Source organism: Pseudophryne corroboree, chromosome 1 (genome assembly GCF_028390025.1).
Source record: "Pseudophryne corroboree isolate aPseCor3 chromosome 1, aPseCor3.hap2, whole genome shotgun sequence".
NCBI lineage: Eukaryota > Metazoa > Chordata > Amphibia > Anura > Myobatrachidae > Pseudophryne > Pseudophryne corroboree.
In genome coordinates, this window is record NC_086444.1 from 1,087,717,549 (window position 1) to 1,087,739,085 (window position 21,537).

The window sequence follows — 21,537 nt, forward strand, 5'->3', positions numbered from 1 at the left end:
ACAGCATGATGTGATGTGTTTAAGTCATGCTGCTCGCACGCGCATCCACCACATGCCCACCTCTCTCCTTCTATGCTATGCCAATGCCAGCCACTGATGAGGAGCAGCATGCAGCCAGCATTCCTCTTAGGAAGACAAATTCAATACTGGCAGGCGGCCGGCAGCAGCATTTTCCAGCAGCAGCAGTACTAGTCTGCGACTGTCAGTGTCCGTGAGCGGCTGACTTGTAAGTAAGCTGCTGCAGCTTGCAGGGGAAAGAGAGGGGAGCCAGACCAGGCTGAGGAGGAGCACTGTAATTGCAGTGAGTGCCATCAGGGGTGTTTGGTGCACACCACAACATCTGACAATGTATCTGCTTTATTAGGATTGGTACAAGGGTGGATATTTTATATTGCGTTGACATGCCCAAAAGGCGGTGCTAGACACACCCCTCTGATGGTGCACCCCCTAATAAAATGTGCTGTGCACGCCTATGCCCCAGTCGCTGTGCCCCCAGTAGCTGTGCCCCCTGTAGCTTTGCCCCCAGTAGCTGTGCCCCTTGTGGCTGTGCCCCCAGTAGTTGTGACCCTTGTAATTGTGCCCCCAGTAGCTGTGCCCCTTGTGGCTGTGCCCCCAGTAGTTGTGACCCCTGTAATTGTGCCTCTTGTAGCTGTGCCCCCTGTAGCTGTGCCTCTTGTAGTTGTGCCCCCAGTTGCTGTGCCCCTTGTAGTTGTGCCCCCAGTTGCTGTGCCCCTTGTAGTTGTGCCCCCAGTTGCTGTGTCCCTTGTAGTTGTGCCCTGTAGCTGTGCTCCTTGTAGTTTTGCCCCCTCTAGCTGTGCCCATTGTAGTTGTGCCCCCTGTAGCTGTGCCTCCTAGCTGTGCCAGTGCCCCAAACACAAACACATACAATTTTTTTTTTTTAAAATACACACACACATACTTACCGCTCCTGCTGCGCTGTCCTCCATCTCCATCCGCCGGTTCCTCTCTACTATGGGAGAGACTCATGACGTCTCTCCCATAGTAGCGCTGATTAGACACTAGGGGTCAATTATGACCTCTAGTGTCAGTCAGCGGCGCTGGGTGCAGCGGGCGCCCACGCAGCCCACGGCGCCTGCTGCAGCCAGGAAGGGGGCTCGCTACTGATTGGACAGCGGATCCAGCACTGGATCCGCTGGGACAATCACATCTGGGGGACTGAGAGGGGCATGCATTCATCGGGGCTGAATGCACGCCCCTGTCATTGAGGCACCAGTAAAGGTGCCGCTTCCCTATTCTTTTTCAATGGGCTTTCACAGCCCATTGCTGCGCCCCGCCCCCTGCCTGCCCCCCGCTACCCGGACTTTTATGTTTTCAGTAGGAGGTACCTCTCCCGCTGCCTCCCAGCCCAACATTTTCATGGGGGGGACATTATTAAAATAATAAATGAAGATATTTATCACAGACTCTGTTATAAATATCTTCTTTTTATTATTTTAATCATTATGACAGGGGAGGCACATAGGTAGGGGCAGTGGCACCCACAGGTAAGGATAGAGGTGTCACGCAGCGGGCGCTTACCGCCGCGGGTCCCGGGATCCGTCCTCTGCCAGTGCGGCTGCCTGTGGCGCTCCGTGGCCGCACGGGGAAGCGGCGGGGTCGGCGGCGAGAGTGATGGCTTCCGGAGGCTGGGGGAAGAACTAGAGATGAGCGCCGGAAATTTTTCGGGTTTTGTGTTTTGGTTTTGGGTTCGGTTCCGCGGCCGTGTTTTGGGTTCGACCGCGTTTTGGCAAAACCTCACCGAATTTTTTTTGTCGGATTCGGGTGTGTTTTGGATTCGGGTGTTTTTTTAAAAAAACCCTAAAAAACAGCTTAAATCATTGAATTTGGGGGTAATTTTGATCCCAAAGTATTATTAACCTCAAAAAACATAATTTACACTCATTTTCAGCCTATTCTGAACACATCACACCTCACAATATTATTTTTAGTCCTAAAATTTGCACCGAGGTCGCTGTGTGAGTAAGATAAGCGACCCTAGTGGCCGACACAAACACCGGGCCCATCTAGGAGTGGCACTGCAGTGTCACGCAGGATGGCCCTTCCAAAAAACCCTCCCCAAACAGCACATGACGCAAAGAAAAAAAGAGGCGCAATGAGGTAGCTGACTGTGTGAGTAAGATTAGCGACCCTAGTGGCCGACACAAACACCGGGCACATCTAGGAGTGGCACTGCAGTGTCACGCAGGATGTCCCTTCCAAAAAACCCTCCCCAAACAGCACATGACGCAAAGAAAAAAAGAGGCGCAATGAGGTAGCTGTGTGAGTAAGATTAGCGACCCTAGTGGCCGACACAAACACCGGGCCCATCTAGGAGTGGCACTGCAGTGTCACGCAGGATGTCCCTTCCAAAAAACCCTCCCCAATCAGCACATGATGCAAAGAAAAAGAAAAGAAAAAAGAGGTGCAAGATGGAATTATCCTTGGGCCCTCCCACCCACCCTTATGTTGTATAAACAAAACAGGACATGCACACTTTAACCAACCCATCATTTCAGTGACAGGGTCTGCCACACGACTGTGACTGATATGACGGGTTGGTTTGGACCCCCCCCAAAAAAGAAGCAATTAATCTCTCCTTGCACAAACTGGCTCTACAGAGGCAAGATGTCCACCTCATCTTCACCCTCCGATATATCACCGTGTACATCCCCCTCCTCACAGATTATCAATTCGTCCCCACTGGAATCCACCATCTCAGCTCCCTGTGTACTTTGTGGAGGCAATTGCTGCTGGTCAATGTCTCCGCGGAGGAATTGATTATAATTCATTTTAATGAACATCATCTTCTCCACATTTTCTGGATGTAACCTCGTACGCCGATTGCTGACAAGGTGAGCGGCGGCACTAAACACTCTTTCGGAGTACACACTTGTGGGAGGGCAACTTAGGTAGAATAAAGCCAGTTTGTGCAAGGGCCTCCAAATTGCCTCTTTTTCCTGCCAGTATAAGTACGGACTGTCTGACGTGCCTACTTGGATGCGGTCACTCATATAATCCTCCACCATTCTTTCAATGGGGGGAGAATCATATGCAGTGACAGTAGACGACATGTCCGCAATCGTTGTCAGGTCCTTCAGTCCGGACCAGATGTCAGCATCAGCAGTCGCTCCAGACTGCCCTGCATCACCGCCAGCGGGTGGGCTCGGAATTCTGAGCCTTTTCCTCGCACCCCCAGTTGCGGGAGAATGTGAAGGAGGAGATGTTGACAGGTCGCGTTCCGCTTGACTTGACAATTTTGTCACCAGCAGGTCTTTCAACCCCAGCAGACCTGTGTCTGCCGGAAAGAGAGATCCAAGGTAGGCTTTAAATCTAGGATCGAGCACGGTGGCCAAAATGTAGTGCTCTGATTTCAACAGATTGACCACCCGTGAATCCTTGTTAAGCGAATTAAGGGCTGCATCCACAAGTCCCACATGCCTAGCGGAATCGCTCCGTGTTAGCTCCTTCTTCAATGCCTCCAGCTTCTTCTGCAAAAGCCTGATGAGGGGAATGACCTGACTCAGGCTGGCAGTGTCTGAACTGACTTCACGTGTGGCAAGTTCAAAGGGCATCAGAACCTTGCACAACGTTGAAATCATTCTCCACTGCACTTGAGACAGGTGCATTCCATCTCCTATATCGTGCTCAATTGTATAGGCTTGAATGGCCTTTTGCTGCTCCTCCAACCTCTGAAGCATATAGAGGGTTGAATTCCACCTCGTTACCACTTCTTGCTTCAGATGATGGCAGGGCAGGTTCAGTAGTTTTTGGTGGTGCTCCAGTCTTCTGTACGTGGTGCCTGTACGCCGAAAGTGTCCCGCAATTTTTCTGGCCACCGACAGCATCTCTTGCACGCCCCTGTCGTTTTTTAAAAAATTCTGCACCACCAAATTCAAGGTATGTGCAAAACATGGGACGTGCTGGAATTTGCCCATATTTAATGCACACACAATATTGCTGGCGTTGTCCGATGCCACAAATCCACAGGAGAGTCCAATTGGGGTAAGCCATTCCGCGATGATCTTCCTCAGTTGCCGTAAGAGGTTTTCAGCTGTGTGCGTATTCTGGAAAGCGGTGATACAAAGCGTAGCCTGCCTAGGAAAGAGTTGGCGTTTGCGAGATGCTGCTACTGGTGCCGCCGCTGCTGTTCTTGCGGCGGGAGTCCATACATCTACCCAGTGAGCTGTCACAGTCATATAGTCCTGACCCTGCCCTGCTCCACTTGTCCACATGTCCGTGGTTAAGTGGACATTGGGTACAACTGCATTTTTTAGGACACTGGTGAGTCTTTTTCTGACGTCCGTGTACATTCTCGGTATCGCCTGCCTAGAGAAGTGGAACCTAGATGGTATTTGGTAACGGGGGCACACTGCCTCAATAAATTGTCTAGTTCCCTGTGAACTAACGGCGGATACCGGACGCACGTCTAACACCAACATAGTTGTCAAGGACTCAGTTATCCGCTTTGCAGTAGGATGACTGCTGTGATATTTCATCTTCCTCGCAAAGGACTGTTGAACAGTCAATTGCTTACTGGAAGTAGTACAAGTGGGCTTACGACTTCCCCTCTGGGATGACCATCGACTCCCAGCGGCAACAACAGCAGCGCCAGCAGCAGTAGGCGTTACACGCAAGGATGCATCGGAGGAATCCCAGGCAGGAAAGGACTCGTCAGACTTGCCAGTGACATGGCCTGCAGGACTATTGGCATTCCTGGGGAAGGAGGAAATTGACACTGAGGGAGTTGGTGGGGTGGTTTGCGTGAGCTTGGTTACAAGAGGAAGGGATTTACTGGTCAGTGGACTGCTTCCGCTGTCACCCAAAGTTTTTGAACTTGTCACTGACTTATTATGAATGCGCTGCAGGTGACGTATAAGGGAGGATGTTCCGAGGTGGTTAACGTCCTTACCCCTACTTATTACAGCTTGACAAAGGGAACACACGGCTTGACACCTGTTGTCCGCATTTCTGGTGAAATACCTCCACACCGAAGAGCTGATTTTTTTGGTATTTTCACCTGGCATGTCAACGGCCATATTCCTCCCACGGACAACAGGTGTCTCCCCGGGTGCCTGACTTAAACAAACCACCTCACCATCAGAATCCTCCTGGTCAATTTCCTCCCCAGCGCCAGCAACACCCATATCCTCCTCATCCTGGTGTACTTCAACACTGACATCTTCAATCTGACTATCAGGAACTGGACTGCGGGTGCTCCTTCCAGCACTTGCAGGGGGCATGCAAATAGTGGAAGGCGCATGCTCTTCACGTCCAGTGTTGGGAAGGTCAGGCATCGCAAACGACACAATTGGACTCTCCTTGTGGATTTGGGATTTCAAAGAACGCACAGTTCTTTGCGGTGCTTTTGCCAGCTTGAGTCTTTTCAGTTTTCTAGCGAGAGGCTGAGTGCTTCCATCCTCATGTGAAGCTGAACCACTAGCCATGAACATAGGCCAGGGCCTCAGCCGTTCCTTGCCACTCCGTGTGGTAAATGGCATATTGGCAAGTTTACGCTTCTCCTCCGACAATTTTATTTTAGGTTTTGGAGTCCTTTTTTTTCTGATATTTGGTGTTTTGGATTTGACATGCTCTGTACTATGACATTGGGCATCGGCCTTGGCAGACGACGTTGCTGGCATTTCATCGTCTCGGCCATGACTAGTGGCAGCAGCTTCAGCACGAGGTGGAAGTGGATCTTGATCTTTCCCTAATTTTGGAACCTCAACTTTTTTGTTCTCCATATTTTATAGGCAGAACTAAAAGGCACCTCAGGTAAACAATGGAGATGGATGGATTGGATACTAGTATACAATTATGGACGGACTGCCACGGTTAGGTGGTATAAAAAAACCACGGTTAGGTGGTATATATTATAATAATAATACAATTATGGATGGACGGACTGCCTGCCGACTGCCGACACAGAGGTAGCCACAGCCGTGAACTACCGCACTGTACACTGGTTGATAAAGAGATAGTAGTATACTCGTAACAACTAGTATGACACTATGACGACGGTATAAAGAATGAAAAAAAAAACCACGGTTAGGTGGTATATATTATAATAATAATACAATTATGGATGGACGGACTGCCTGCCGACTGCCGACACAGAGGTAGCCACAGCCGTGAACTACCGCACTGTACACTGGTTGATAAAGAGATAGTAGTATACTCGTAACAACTAGTATGACACTATGACGACGGTATAAAGAATGAAAAAAAAACCACGGTTAGGTGGTATATATTATAATAATAATACAATTATGGATGGACGGACTGCCTGCCGACTGCCGACACAGAGGTAGCCACAGCCGTGAACTACCGCACTGTACACTGGTTGATAAAGAGATAGTAGTATACTCGTAACAACTAGTATGACACTATGACGACGGTATAAAGAATGAAAAAAAAACCACGGTTAGGTGGTATATATTATAATAATAATACAATTATGGATGGACGGACTGCCTGCCGACTGCCGACACAGAGGTAGCCACAGCCGTGAACTACCGCACTGTACACTGGTTGATAAAGAGATAGTAGTATACTCGTAACAACTAGTATGACACTATGACGGTATAAAGAATGAAAAAAAAACCACGGTTAGGTGGTATATATTATAATAATAATACAATTATGGATGGACGGACTGCCTGCCGACTGCCGACACAGAGGTAGCCACAGCCGTGAACTACCGCACTGTACACTGGTTGATAAAGAGATAGTAGTATACTCGTAACAATTAGGATGACACTATGACGGTATAAAGAATGAAAAAAAAACCACGGTTAGGTGGTAGGTATATAATAATAAATAATACAATTCTGGTCGGACGGACTGCCTGCCGTGTGCCGACACAGAGGTAGCCACAGCCGTGAACTACCGCACTGTACACTGGTTGATAAAGAGATAGTAGTATACTCGTAACAATTAGGATGACACTATGACGGTATAAAGAATGAAAAAAAAACCACGGTTAGGTGGTAGGTATATAATAATAAATAATACAATTCTGGTCGGACGGACTGCCTGCCGTGTGCCGACACAGAGGTAGCCACAGCCGTGAACTACCGCACTGTACACTGGTTGATAAAGAGATAGTAGTATACTCGTAACAATTAGGATGACACTATGACGGTATAAAGAATGAAAAAAAAACCACGGTTAGGTGGTAGGTATATAATAATAAATAATACAATTCTGGTCGGACGGACTGCCTGCCGTGTGCCGACACAGAGGTAGCCACAGCCGTGAACTACCGCACTGTACACTGGTTGATAAAGAGATAGTAGTATACTCGTAACAATTAGGATGACACTATGACGGTATAAAGAATGAAAAAAAAAACACGGTTAGGTGGTAGGTATATAATAATAAATAATACAATTCTGGTCGGACGGACTGCCTGCCGTGTGCCGACACAGAGGTAGCCACAGCCGTGAACTACCGCACTGTACACTGGTTGATAAAGAGATAGTAGTATACTCGTAACAATTAGGATGACACTATGACGGTACAAAGAATGAAAAAAAAACCACGGTTAGGTGGTAGGTATATAATAATAAATAATACAATTCTGGTCGGACGGACTGCCTGCCGTGTGCCGACACAGAGGTAGCCACAGCCGTGAACTACCGCACTGTACACTGGTTGATAAAGAGATAGTAGTATACTCGTAACAATTAGGATGACACTATGACGGTATAAAGAATGAAAAAAAAACCACGGTTAGGTGGTAGGTATATAATAATAAATAATACAATTCTGGTCGGACGGACTGCCTGCCGTGTGCCGACACAGAGGTAGCCACAGCCGTGAACTACCGCACTGTACACTGGTTGATAAAGAGATAGTAGTATACTCGTAACAATTAGGATGACACTATGACGGTATAAAGAATGAAAAAAAAACCACGGTTAGGTGGTAGGTATATAATAATAAATAATACAATTCTGGTCGGACGGACTGCCTGCCGTGTGCCGACACAGAGGTAGCCACAGCCGTGAACTACCGCACTGTACACTGGTTGATAAAGAGATAGTAGTATACTCGTAACAATTAGGATGACACTATGACGGTATAAAGAATGAAAAAAAAACCACGGTTAGGTGGTAGGTATATAATAATAAATAATACAATTCTGGTCGGACGGACTGCCTGCCGTGTGCCGACACAGAGGTAGCCACAGCCGTGAACTACCGCACTGTACACTGGTTGATAAAGAGATAGTAGTATACTCGTAACAATTAGGATGACACTATGACGGTATAAAGAATGAAAAAAAAACCACGGTTAGGTGGTAGGTATATAATAATAAATAATACAATTCTGGTCGGACGGACTGCCTGCCGTGTGCCGACACAGAGGTAGCCACAGCCGTGAACTACCGCACTGTACACTGGTTGATAAAGAGATAGTAGTATACTCGTAACAATTAGGATGACACTATGACGGTATAAAGAATGAAAAAAAAACCACGGTTAGGTGGTAGGTATATAATAATAAATAATACAATTCTGGTCGGACGGACTGCCTGCCGTGTGCCGACACAGAGGTAGCCACAGCCGTGAACTACCGCACTGTACACTGGTTGATAAAGAGATAGTAGTATACTCGTAACAATTAGGATGACACTATGACGGTATAAAGAATGAAAAAAAAACCACGGTTAGGTGGTAGGTATATAATAATAAATAATACAATTCTGGTCGGACGGACTGCCTGCCGTGTGCCGACACAGAGGTAGCCACAGCCGTGAACTACCGCACTGTACTGTGTCTGCTGCTAATATAGACTGGTTGATATTTAAAGAGATATTAGTAGTATACAACAATACTATACTGGTGGTCAGGCACTGGTCACCACTCCTGCAGCAAAAGTGTGCACTGTTAATTAATATAATTGTACTCCTGGCTCCTGCTAACAACCTGCAGTGCTCCCCAGTCTCCCCCACAATTAATTATAAGCTTTTAATTTATACATTGATGACTGTGCAGCACACTGGGCTGAGCTGAGTGCACACAGACTGAGTCACACTGTGTGACTGACTGTGCTGTGTATCGTTTTTTTTTTCAGGCAGAGAACGGATATAGCAGAGAGAAGTGAACGGATATATTATATTAAATAAAAGTTAACTAGCAACTGCACTGGTCACTGACTGTGGTAAACTAACTCTGTCTGCGACTCTGCACAATCTCTCTCTATCTAATCTATCTATCTCTATTCTAATGGAGAGGACGCCAGACACGTCCTCTCCCTATCAATCTCAATGCACGAGTGAAAATGGCGGCGACGCGCGGCTCCTTATATAGAATCCGAGTCTCGCGATAGAATCCGAGCCTCGCGAGAATCCGACAGCGTCATGATGACGTTCGGGCGCGCTCGGGTTAACCGAGCAAGGCGGGAAGATCCGAGTCGCTCGGACCCGTGAAAAAAAACATGAAGTTCTGGCGGGTTCGGATTCAGAGAAACCGAACCCGCTCATCTCTAGGAAGAACTAGTGGCCTGCAGCTTCCTGGCATGTCTGTAGTGCTGGGAGCGCCAGTGAGCGTGATGGGTGAGTGTCAGCCAATCCTGTTTTCCTTGCCTTCGCATCACTCTACAACTCAACTTAACAGTTCCTCAGTCTCGTCTTTATATCAACCTAAGTACAATCTTCACAGTTCTTCAATCCCGGCCTCGTATCATTCAGTGACTTCATTCCCTGCAGTTTCTCAATCCTGAACTAATTAGTCTCAGTCTTCCTACAGTCTCATTCTGATCTGTTATCCTTAATAAATATATGAGAAGGAATTATCTTTGTCCTCCTTGTTTCCAGCACTCAGGGTCATCTGCTGCTTTGGTTGGTCAGAGTCCAACGGATCCACAAACACAGCCTGTTCTGACAGTAAGCACTGGCCCCAAGGATCCGACAGGCGACCAGGCCTCCGGAGGTGATGCTACGTCCCACATTCTCTCACGCATGGAGATTCAGGAGTCCACTCAGTCGCAAATTGTGCAATTCATGCATATGATGTCAGACCGGTTAAAGACTTTTCACGCGGCCATTAGGGCCCCACAGTCCCCGGCTTCGGTAGTCTCTTCCTCTGCAGTAATTTCTCCGGCAACAGTCTCAACATTACGACTGCATCTACCTCCACCCAGCAAGTTCGATGGCTCTCCGAAACTTTGTAGGGGATTCCTTAACCAGTGCGAAATCCAGTTTGAGCTTCAGTCGGCCAATTTCCCGTCGGCCCGCACAAAGATCGCATATATTATTTCTCTCCTCACTGGTCAAGCATTGGAGTGGGCATCACCGCTTTGGGAGAGAGGGGACCCAATCCTCTCAATTATGCTGAATTTGTTTCTTCATTCAGGAAGATCTTCGCCGAACCGGGCCGAACCACCTTAGCGTCCCTTGAGATCCTTCGTCTTCAGCAGGGCTTGCGTCCTGTTAGTCAGTATGTGATCCAGTTCCGTAATTTGTCTTCTGAATTGAATTGGAATGAGGAGGCCTTAATCGCTGCCTCTTGGAACGGCCTTTCTGACAGGATTAAGGATGACTTGACGGTTCGGGATGTGCCCACGAAATTGGATGAACTGATTTCTACTTGTAACAAACTGGACTTGCGGTATAGGGAACGTTGTCTGGAGAAATCTAAGTTCGAATGTCCAAGTCTTCATTTCCAGTTAAGACCTCAGCAAGATCCCTCTTCATCTCCACCTGCTCCAGCAACGGAAGAGCCAATGCAAATCGGTTGCTCTCGGCTTTCGGAATAAGAACGTTCACGTCGCAGTCAGGGGAACCTCTGTATGTATTACGGCTCTTCAGATCACTTCTTGAAGTCCTGTAAACTCCGGCCGGAAAACTCTCGCTCCTAGCTTACTCCAGAGAGGTTAAGCTAGGAGTTACTTTAGAGTCACGTACTGGAAAGGAGCCAACTTTGCCCATTTATTTGGAAGTTTCATAATCTGTCCTCTTTGTCTCAACTCTATTAGACTCCGGAGCAGCTGGGAACTTCATTTCTTCCACCATCATCCAGCAATTTAAGTTTCGGAATGTGCCCTTGGAACAGGCAATTTCTGTTATGGTGGTGGATGGGAGTCGAATGCCTGAAGGCATAATCACCTTTCAAACTACTTATCTTAGAATGAAAATGGGTGTATTACACTTCCGAATATATCGCCTTTTTCATGGTTCCCAAAGCTTCTCAAGACGTGATTCTCGGATTACCTTGGTTACAAAAACATAATCCAAAACTCTGTTGGCGAACTATGGAGATCCAATCCTGTGGAGAATCTTGCACCAATGCTTGTTTGGCCTCAGTTAAACCTCTTTGTTCAGTTCATTTCTCAGAATTACCCACAGTTTATCAGTCTTACCTAGACATCTTCAGTAAGCAAGGGGCAGATTCTTTACCACCTCACCGTGTATGGGATGGCCCGATTGATTTGGTGCTGGGTAGGACCCCTCCCAGAGGTCGAATTTACCCATTATCTATCCCTGAGACTCAGGCTTTAGCTGACTACATACAAGAGAATTTGGCCAAAAGCTTTATTAGACCATCGTCATCTCCTGCAGGGGCCGGGTGCTTTTTTGTCAAGAAAAAAGATGGTGGCCTGCGACCATGCATTGACTACCGCGGACTCAATGAGATCACTATCAAAAATCGGTATCCACTTCCGCTGATCCCTGAACTGTTCGATCAAGTGAAGGGGGCCACAGTTTTTACTAAACTTGATCTTCGAGGCGCTTATAACTTGATTAGAATCCGTGCAGGGGATGAATGGAAAACGGCCTTTAATACTCGGGATGGGCATTACGAGTATCTCGTGATGCCGTTTGGTCTCTGTAATGCCCCAGCGGTTTTCCAAAGTTATGTGAATGAACTTTTTCGGGATCTTCTCTATAAATGCTTGGTGGTATACTTGGATGATATCCTAATATTCTCTAAAGATCTAGAGTCCCATCGTCTCCAAGTCAAGGAAGTGTTAACTCGTCTGAGGAAGAATCGATTATACTGTAAATTGGAGAAATGTACCTTTGAGGTAGCATCCATTCCATTTTTGGGTTTCATCATTTCCGGATCAGAGCTATGAATGGATCCTGCAAAGTTCAAGCTATTCGTGACTGGTCAGCTCCCATGACTCTCAAAGGGATTCAACGATTCCTTGGCTTCGTCAATTTCTACAGGAAATTTATTAAGAGTTACTCCACCTTGGTCGCACCCATAACGGCCTTAACGCATAAAGGAGCGAATCCCTCGAATTGGATTCCTGAAGCTGCTAAAGTTTTCCTCAGTTTGAAACAAGCCTTCAAGTCTGCTCCCATTCTTCGTCAACCTGACCTTAATCGTCCATTTCTCGTGGAGGTGGATGCTTCCACAGAGGCAGTTGGGGCTGTTTTATCCCAAGTTTTCGAGGACAAGAAGGTCCATCCATGCGGTTATTATTCTCGAAGATTCCTGCCTGCCGAACAAAACTACGCCATCGGGGAGCAGGAATTGCTTCCATTAAGTTAGCATTCGAAGAATGGAGATATCTTTTAGAAGGAGCTCAACATCCCATCACAGTATACACCGATCATAAAAATCTACTTTATCTTCAAACCGCTTAATGTCTCAATCCGCGGCAAGCAAGATGGGCTCTTTTTTTCACCCGGTTTAACTCCAAGCTCACTTATCGCCCAGGATCCTTGAATAAGAAAGCTGATGCCCTCCCTCTTGGTCCTTCAATTCTTCTGAATCCAATGATCCAAAAAGTAAACAAGCTATTGTAAGTCCAACATCTTTCTTAACGACTCAGATTTCTTCAGTTCCTGTACCCCCGTCCAGGAAAACATTTGTTGCCCCAAATCTCCAGAAACGGCTATTGACTTGGGCTCATGCTTTATCTTTTATGGGTCACCCTGGGGTCCGCAAGACTCTTGAATTCATTCAACGGTCCTACTGGTGGCCACGTCTTAGAACTGACGTTCAAGAATTTATAGCCACTTGTCCTAAATGCGGCCAACACAAAAACCTCAAGGGCCCGCCACCTGGTCTGCTACATCTGTTATCCATACCCAAAAAGCCTTAGACCCATATCTCGATGGATTTTATAACTGAGTTACCCCCGTCGAAGGGACGAACTACCATCTGGGTAGTGGTGCGCATTTCATTCCTCTAACAGGACTGCCCTCGGCCCCAGTACTTGCCAAATTATTCATCTCCGAGATCTTCAAACTGCATGGTCTTTCTTTAGAAATTGTTTCGGATCGGGGCATGCAATTTGTGGCCAAATTTTAGAAAGCACTTTGTTGTTCCTAAGCATCAAACTGAATCATTCTTCAGCATGTCATCTCCAGTCAGATGAACAAACAGAACGAGTAAATCAAGATCTTAAAACCTTCCTTCGTTTATATATTTCCTCTTCACAAGATGATTGGTCGGACTATCTTCCGCTAGCAGAATTCGCTCATATTAATCTCTTTCATTCATCTTCTGAATCCACGCTGTTCTATGTCAACTATGGTTTCCATCCGCGAGTACCAGACTTTCAACCTCTTCCAACTCAAGAAGTGCCAGCAGCTGACTTAGTTCTCAAGCAACTTTCCAAGATTTGGACTCAAGTACGCAAGTCTTTAGTTAAAACTTCCATACGTTATAAATCCTTCGCTGATAGAAAACGAAAGGCAGTGCCCAGTTACAAGATGGGGGACCAAGTCTGGATATCTACTCGCAATCTCAAGTTCAAAGTACCCTCCATGAAATTTGCACCCAGGTACATTGGTCCTTTTCCTATAGAAAGAGTGCTTAATCCTGTGTCTTATAAAGTCAAACTGCCGTCTTCCTTCAAGATACCTAATGCCTTTTACACATCACTTCGGAAGCCTTTGATTCTCAACAAATTTCGTACAGCCTTGCCCAAACCTCCTAAAATTCGCAGTTTACAAGATGAAGAATTTGAGGTTAGAGAAAGTCTAGACTCTCGTCATCGTTATGGACATCTTCAATATCTTCTCGACTGGAAAGGGTATGGACCCGAGGAGAGGTCTTGGGTTTTCGCTGAGGATGTCCATGCTCCAAGATAAATCCAGAACTTTCATTCCAAAAATCCTAACAAAGCTCGAAGGTGTTCGGAGACCCCCCTCAGAGGGAGGGGTACTGTCACGCAGCGGGCGCTTGGCACCGCAGGTCCCGGGATCCATCCTCTGCCGGTTCGGCTGCCTGCGGCACTCCGTGGCCGCACGGGGAAGCGGCTGGGTCGGCGGCAGGAGTGACGCCTTCCAGAGGCTGGGGGAAGAACTAGTGGCCTGCAGCTTCCTGGCGTGTCTGCAGTGCTAGGAGCTGCCATGTTGGAGACAAAGGGCAGCACCAATGAGCGTGATGAGTGAGTGTCAGCCAATCCTGTTTTCCTGCTGCCTATAAATAGGCTGGGATTATTGCATTCTGTGCCAGTGCTTTGTTGTGGTTAGCTCTGTGCTCCTGCAGTTTGTTCTGTGCGTCTCTTGTTAATTGGTCCCATCAGGCTCTCTGAGTTCTCAGCCGACTCTCGCTGCACAACACTCGCCAGCTCTCCAGTGCACATTCACGGTCAACCGCTCTGCCACCGGTGCCTGCGGATTCCGCAGGATTCTCACGGTGGTTCACCAGCTTCAGCCTGTGCTCTTCATTCCCGACTTCGTATCATCCAGCAACCAGTCTTCACAGTTCTTCATTCACGACTTTGCATCATCCAGCAACCAGTCTTCACAGTTCTTCATTCACATCTTTGCATCATCCAGCAACCAGTCTTCACTGTTCTTCATTCACGTCTTTGCGTCATCCAGCAACCAGTCTTCACTGTTCTTCATTCACGTCCTTGCATCATCCAGCAACCAGTCTTCGCAGTTCCACATTCACGTTTTCAAATCAACCAGCTAACAGTCTTCACAGTTCTTCAGCCTTGCCTTCGCATCACTCTACAACTCAACTTCACAGTTCCTCAGTCTCGTATTTATATCAACCTAAGTACATTCTTCACAGTTCTTCAATCCCAGCCTCGTATCATTCAGTGACTTTATTCCCTGCAGTTTCTCAATTCTGAACTAGTCAGTCTCAGTCTTTCTACAGTCTCATTCTGATCTGTTATCCTTAATAAATATATGAGAAGGAATTATCTTTGTCCTCCTTGTTTCCAGCACTCAGGGGCATCTGCTCTTTCAGTTGGTCAGAGTCCAACGGATCCACAAACACAGCCTTTTCTGACAAGAGGCACACACGGGTAGGTGCAGAGGCACTCACGGGTAGGGGCATAGGCATAGAACTGTGGATAGTTCTCCAATATGTTTGGAATCACCTCCCTGCTGAGTTCCTTCAAAAACTGTGTGCAAGTGTACCTTGAAGAATTGATGCTGGTTTGAAGACAAAGAGTGGTCACACCAAATATTGATTTGATTTAGATTTCTCTCCTGTTCATTCACTTTGCATTTTGTTAATTGATAAAAAAAATAATTATTAACACTTCTGTTTTTGAAAGCACCTGCCTAAAACTTTTGCACAGTATTGTATGTATTGGTTATTCTTGTAGGGAATACAAGGAATTCTTGTAGGGAATTAAAGCTACAGTAATTAATAACTGTCCATGTTAGAACAAAGGGGGTCATTCCGAGTTCATCGTAGCTGTGCTAAATTTAGCACAGCTACAATCATGTTTCCAGACATGCGGGGGGACGCCCAGCACAGGGCTAGTCCGCCCCGCATGTCAGTGCCGGCCCCCCGCACAAATACAAAAGCGCCTTTGTATCTGTGGAGTAACTCCCGGCCAGCGCAGCTCCTGCGGCTGGCCGGGAGTTGTGTGTCGCTGCCGCTGGCCGCAGCGGCTGCGTGAGGCGTCACGCAGCCCCCGCACCACGCCCCCCCCCAATGGTCCGGCCACGCCTGCGTTTGCCGGACTGTGCCTACTAAATGGCGGCTTAACGCCACCGTTCAGCCCCCTCCCGCCCAGCGACCGCCTTTGTCTCAGAGGCGATCGCTGGGTACCGACGACTGCCATGTGCCGGCGCATGCACAGTTCAGACCCGATCGCTACGCTGCGACAAACTGCAGCGAGCGATCGGGTCGGAATGACCCCCTAAATCCAAATGTGATCATTAACTTTTCAAAAGTATAATTGTTAGCTTTCACATATGAACAGCTCTGCCTGCCAAGAGCAAAGTCTATACATGTTGCATTCTTTCAGTAATAGGAGGCGATAGTGACATAGCATTACAGCATAAACATGTTATATTATGCTGTTTCATTGGTTATGGAACTTGTTTGTCAAATACTGTACACGATATGATGTTCCATTGGTGGCTCCTGCCTATAATTGGAATGTCTTTGTCTGTTCAAAACTGCAACATACAGTACAGTACTAACTTTCACTTTCAATTCATCCATCTTAGATAAAATATGTTGAAGCCATTTTAAGTCACATAATATTGTTTGCTAGTGATATATGCAAAATATATATATAAGTGAAATGCCGTGAAATATTTACTTTATAATGAATCTAAAAATAAGTGATTACAGTAATGACTTCTTCAGTAAGGGTACTATTACATTATTAAACTTTATCACCATATTACATTTACAGATGATGGAGGCCACTGTGCTCATTGGGACCTTCAAAGCAGCAGATATTTTTTTCTACCCTTCCCCAGATTTGTGCCTCGAGACAATCCTGTCTCAGAGGTCTACAGAAAATTCCTTTGACTTCATGCTTGGTTTGTGCTCAGACATGCACTGTCAAGCGTGGGACCTTTATATAAACAGACTACAGTAGTTGCACAGTGTATGGATGCCTTATGCTTTAACTTGTCACTGAATGCATTTGACACAATAAATATTCTAATGACACTTACTTATCAATACTGTTCCACTCTTTTACAGGCATAATAATTGTTTTCTAGCTTTCTCTTACGTCCTAGAGAATGCTGGGGTCCACATTAGTACCATAGGGTATGAATGGGTCCACCAGAAGCCATTGGCACCTTAAGAGTTTGAGAGTGTGGGCTGGCTCCTCCTTCTATGCCCCTCCTACCAGACTCAGTTTAGAAAATGTGCCCTTAGGAGCCGGTCACAGCTAGGGGAGCTCCATAGGAGTTCTTTTAGTTTTATTATTTTGATTAGAGTTTAGGCACAGGGAAGCTGCTGGCAACAGCCTTCCTGCTTCGAGGGACTAAGGGGGGTAGTAGTGTCCGCCCTGCGGGGTCTAAGCCACTATCTCTGCTGACAGGACACTAAGCTCCTGAGGGGATCGAACGTTCCCCGCCACGGGATCGCTCACCCCAGCAGCATGCCGCCACCCCCTCACAGAGCCAGAAGAGCAATTGATGTTATCGCCCCTGTGCGTTTAAGACCTCGTAAACCACAACGTCAAGCTCCATGGTTCGACAACAGTGTTAGTGAGCTCAAGAAAAGGGGGCGTAGACTGGAAAGACGATGGAGGAAGACTAACCTAGTGGATGACAAAATAAAACTAATAAAGCATAACGAAGAATATCAATCGACAATCACTCGTAAGAAGGCACAGTTCCTGTCAAATGAGATCACAGCAGCAAACAATAGGCCAGCTCAGCTTTTCCGCACAGTGGAGATGCTTTGCAAGCCAGCATGCCTGCAGACTGATGAGACCCTCTCCCAGGCAAGATGCAACGAGTTTGCAAACTTCTTTGCAGATAAAATATCCACCATCCGGGCTGGAATCTCCACAGTGCCATCAAAGGAGTGCCAAACTACAAAGCCTGCCAATATAAGCTACCTGCCTTCATGGACCAGCTTTGACCCAGTGGATGTAAAGGACACTGCTGAAATTGCTCGAATTTTGCGTCCCACCACCTGTGATCTGGACCCAGCCTCAACCAAGCTTCTAATAGGTTGTATGGATATAATTGGTCCTGTCTTTACAAAAATTGTTCAATGTTCTTTGCAGACAGGCATTTTTCCTGGACCCCTAAAGGAAGCAATTGTTAGACCGCTTCTTAAAAAACCTAATTTAGATCCCGACTGCATGACCAACTACAGACCGGTATCGAACCTTCCTTTCCTAGGAAAGGTTATTGAGAAAGTCGTTGCAAATCAACTGGAAACCCGCCTGACAACCCATGATATTTATGATCCATTTCAATCAGGATTCAGGAGAAGACATAGCACTGAAACAGCCCTGGTGTGTGTGTTAAATGATCTTCTGATGGCAAAAGACAGAGGTGACTGTTCAATATTAATCCTTCTGGATCTCTCGGCAGCATTTGATACCGTGGACCATGGGCTTCTGATTGAGCGACTGATACATTTCTGTGGTCTGGATGGCACAGTCCTAAGCTGGTTCAAATCATTTCTCACAGGCAGGTCACAGAGAGTATCATCTGGATTATACTCATCACCACCAGTGCCATTGCCATGTGGTGTCCCACAAGGTTCTATACTATCCTCCATGCTTTTTGCAGTATACATGCTCCCATTGGGCGAAATAATCAGGCGCCATAGCCTGGTCTACCACTGCTATGCAGATGATACACAACTGTACTTGTCCTTTGCTCCGGGCACTGATAACCCAATAGCAACCCTAAATGGCTGTCTAGCTGAACTACAGGAGTGGATGAGCGCCAGTTGGCTGCGACTGAACCCGGATAAAACAGAGGTCCTTTTGATACGACCGCAACATCAAAGGACAAGACTGCAGCATAGCCAACCAACTGGACTTACACTGGGGGATTCAGAATTACAGACCAGTGATCGTGTGCGGAATCTTGGCGTTGTCCTGGATGGTGGCTTGACACTTAAACATCAGATATCAGCCACAATCAAATCCTCATTCTTTCACCTGAGGAACATAGCCAGAATCAAGCACTTAATTCCCTCAGATGACATGCCAAAAGTCATACATGCATTTGTATCATCTCGTTTAGACTACTGTAATGCCCTCTACCTTGGTCTACCAGCAAAAGAATTGCAACGCTTACAGCTGGCGCAAAACACAGCTGCCAGGCTATTAACCAACCAGCCCCGTTCTAGCCACATAACACCCATCCTCTACTCCCTTCACTGGCTGCCTGTAAGATGGCGAATCATCTTCAAGATTGGCTTACTGAGTTTCAAAGCATTACATGACCAAGGCCCAAGGTACCTGAAACAGCTTCTGACCCCATACTGCCCCACTCGATTCCTGCGATCTGTAGATGAAGGACTTTTAGCAGTACCTAGAATCTACCGTAATTCATCTGGCGGTCGAGCTTTTAGTCATGCGGCTCCGACTCTATGGAACTCACTTCCCCGCACAGTGCGAGAGGCCCCAACTATAGAATCCTTCAAAAGTAGACTCAAGACTTTTCTGTTTACTAAAGCATTTCCATAGTGTCCATTTTAGTATCTTCATGCTTCTGTATTTTATGAAAATGTACTTCATTATTTTCTGTACTATATTATGCTATGTATCTGTTAAGCGCCTTGAGTCCTATTGGAGAAAGAGCGCTATATAAATAAAATTATTATTATTATTATCAGTGGTGAGTTAGTCACCGCCCCCCCTGGCAAGCGGGGAGCCGGTGTGAAGGTGGCGGCAACAGGGTATGGAGCACAGTACTAACTGCGCTCCGGGGATCAGCGGTACATAGTGCGGCGCTGTGAGGGGCGCCCTGAGGCAGCGCCTACACCCTACACTGTCCAGAAAGCCTGTCAGGGTCCCAGGATCACTGCCAGCCAGGGCCGGTGCAAGGCTGCTCTACATCCTAGGCAAAATTTCAGCCTGCCTCCCCCCCCCCCCCCCCTTCCCCTCCCAAAACCACACACCGAGTCTTAATACATACAGGAGATGTGGTAAAACCCAGAAAACAGTTTTTTTTTAATCGCATTTTAATGTTAATACATCCCATCCAGCTGACTCTTAGTGGGAACTTCAGGACAGATTGCTGCTTTAATGCTGTAGGCGTTCTACCCAGGGTGCACGAGAACTGCTAGACCAGGGCTGGATTAAGCCTTCAGGCAGCCTATATACAGTATCTATACAGTGGTCGAAGTGCAAATTTTGAAGTGGGTGTATGGAAAAGTAAAGGGGTAGTGGCCACTCAAAAGGGGGGGTGTCCTTCAGTGTAGTACCCCTTATACTATCTAGTACTGGTGCTCCTTTCACATTATACCACACAGTATGAGCCGAAATTCACATTATAGCACACGGTATGAGCTGAAATTCAAATTATAGCACACAGTATGAGCCGAAATTCACATTATAGCACAAGGTATGAGCCGAAATTCACATTATAGCACACGGTATGAGCTGAAATTCAAATTATAGCACACAGTATGAGTCGAAATTCACATTATAGCACAAGGTATGAGCCGAAATTCACATTATAGCACACGGTATGAGCTGAAATTCAAATTATAGCACACAGTATGAGCCGAAATTCACATTATAGCACACAGTATGAGCCGAAATTCACATTGTAGCACACGGTATGAGCCGAAATTCACATTATAGCACACAGTATGAGCAGAAATTCACATTGTAGCATACTGAATGAGCCGAAATTCACATTATAGCACACGGTATGAGCCGAAATTCACATTATAGAACACGGTATGAGACGAAATTCACATTATACCACACAGAATGTGCCGAAATTCACATTATAGCACATGGAATGAGCCGAAATTCACATTATAGTACACGGAATGAGCCAAAATTGACATTATAGCACAAGGTATGAGCTGAAACATGGGGGACAGGGTGTCACATGCAGGGGGTGTACAGAGCACCATACATGGGCAGGACGGTCATCACACAGGGCAACAGGGGTAGGGGAGCGCTGGGTGACATACACACAAAGGCAGTGGGGGGGGGGACAGGGGGGCACAAGGTGTCACGCACACAGAGGGAGGGTCCACACACATGGGGAATGGGGGGGCAGGAGGGCACAGGGCTCTCCAGCAGTCACTCACCGCCGCCATGTCCAGTCAACCTTAGCTTGAGCTGCGGTCTGTCACTGTCAACAAGGGAGTCCCGCAGCGCGGACCCAGGCAGAGCCCGAAGAGGAGGCCGGCAGCAGGAGGATTTGAGCGCCAGCGTCTATGCAGCCCCATGGTGACGCGGCTGCCCGGTTGAATAATTGGAGGAATCTTGGCACTGTGCATGGGCGGCTGCTGGAGGAGGGAAGGGGGAGTGTGTGTCCGCCATAACTGCTGGGGAGTAGTGTGGTTCAGAGCTCCGGCACCGACCGCCGTGACTTGGAGCAGCGGTGTGGGGAACATGAGCACGCTCGGCCATTTAAAAAAAAAAAAAACTTCTGGGTCTGTGGAGAAGTGCCGGTATGCCATGCTGCCGCATACCAGCCCACTTCGACCACTATATATATATATATATATATATATATATATATATATATATATACACACACCCACTATGTAATTAAAGACTAATGCTGCTCCTCATCTGTATGGGGGGAATTCAAGTGTTTTGTGTGCTGGCAGTGATATATATATATGTGTATGTATATATATATATATATATATATATGTATATATATATATATATATATATATACACATACATATATAT

The 21,537-nt window shown here is 46.8% G+C and overlaps 1 protein-coding gene and 1 long non-coding RNA gene across 2 annotated transcripts in view; one reads left to right on the forward strand and one right to left on the reverse strand.

The window, feature by feature from the left end:
* LOC134927206 (uncharacterized) overlaps positions 1-21,537 on the forward strand; it is a 605,974-nt gene that overhangs the window by 99,923 nt on the left and 484,514 nt on the right. The gene's annotated exons all lie outside the window — the stretch shown is intronic.
* Positions 1-21,537, reverse strand: part of LOC134992339 (uncharacterized) — a 50,837-nt gene that overhangs the window by 29,036 nt on the left and 264 nt on the right. The gene's annotated exons all lie outside the window — the stretch shown is intronic.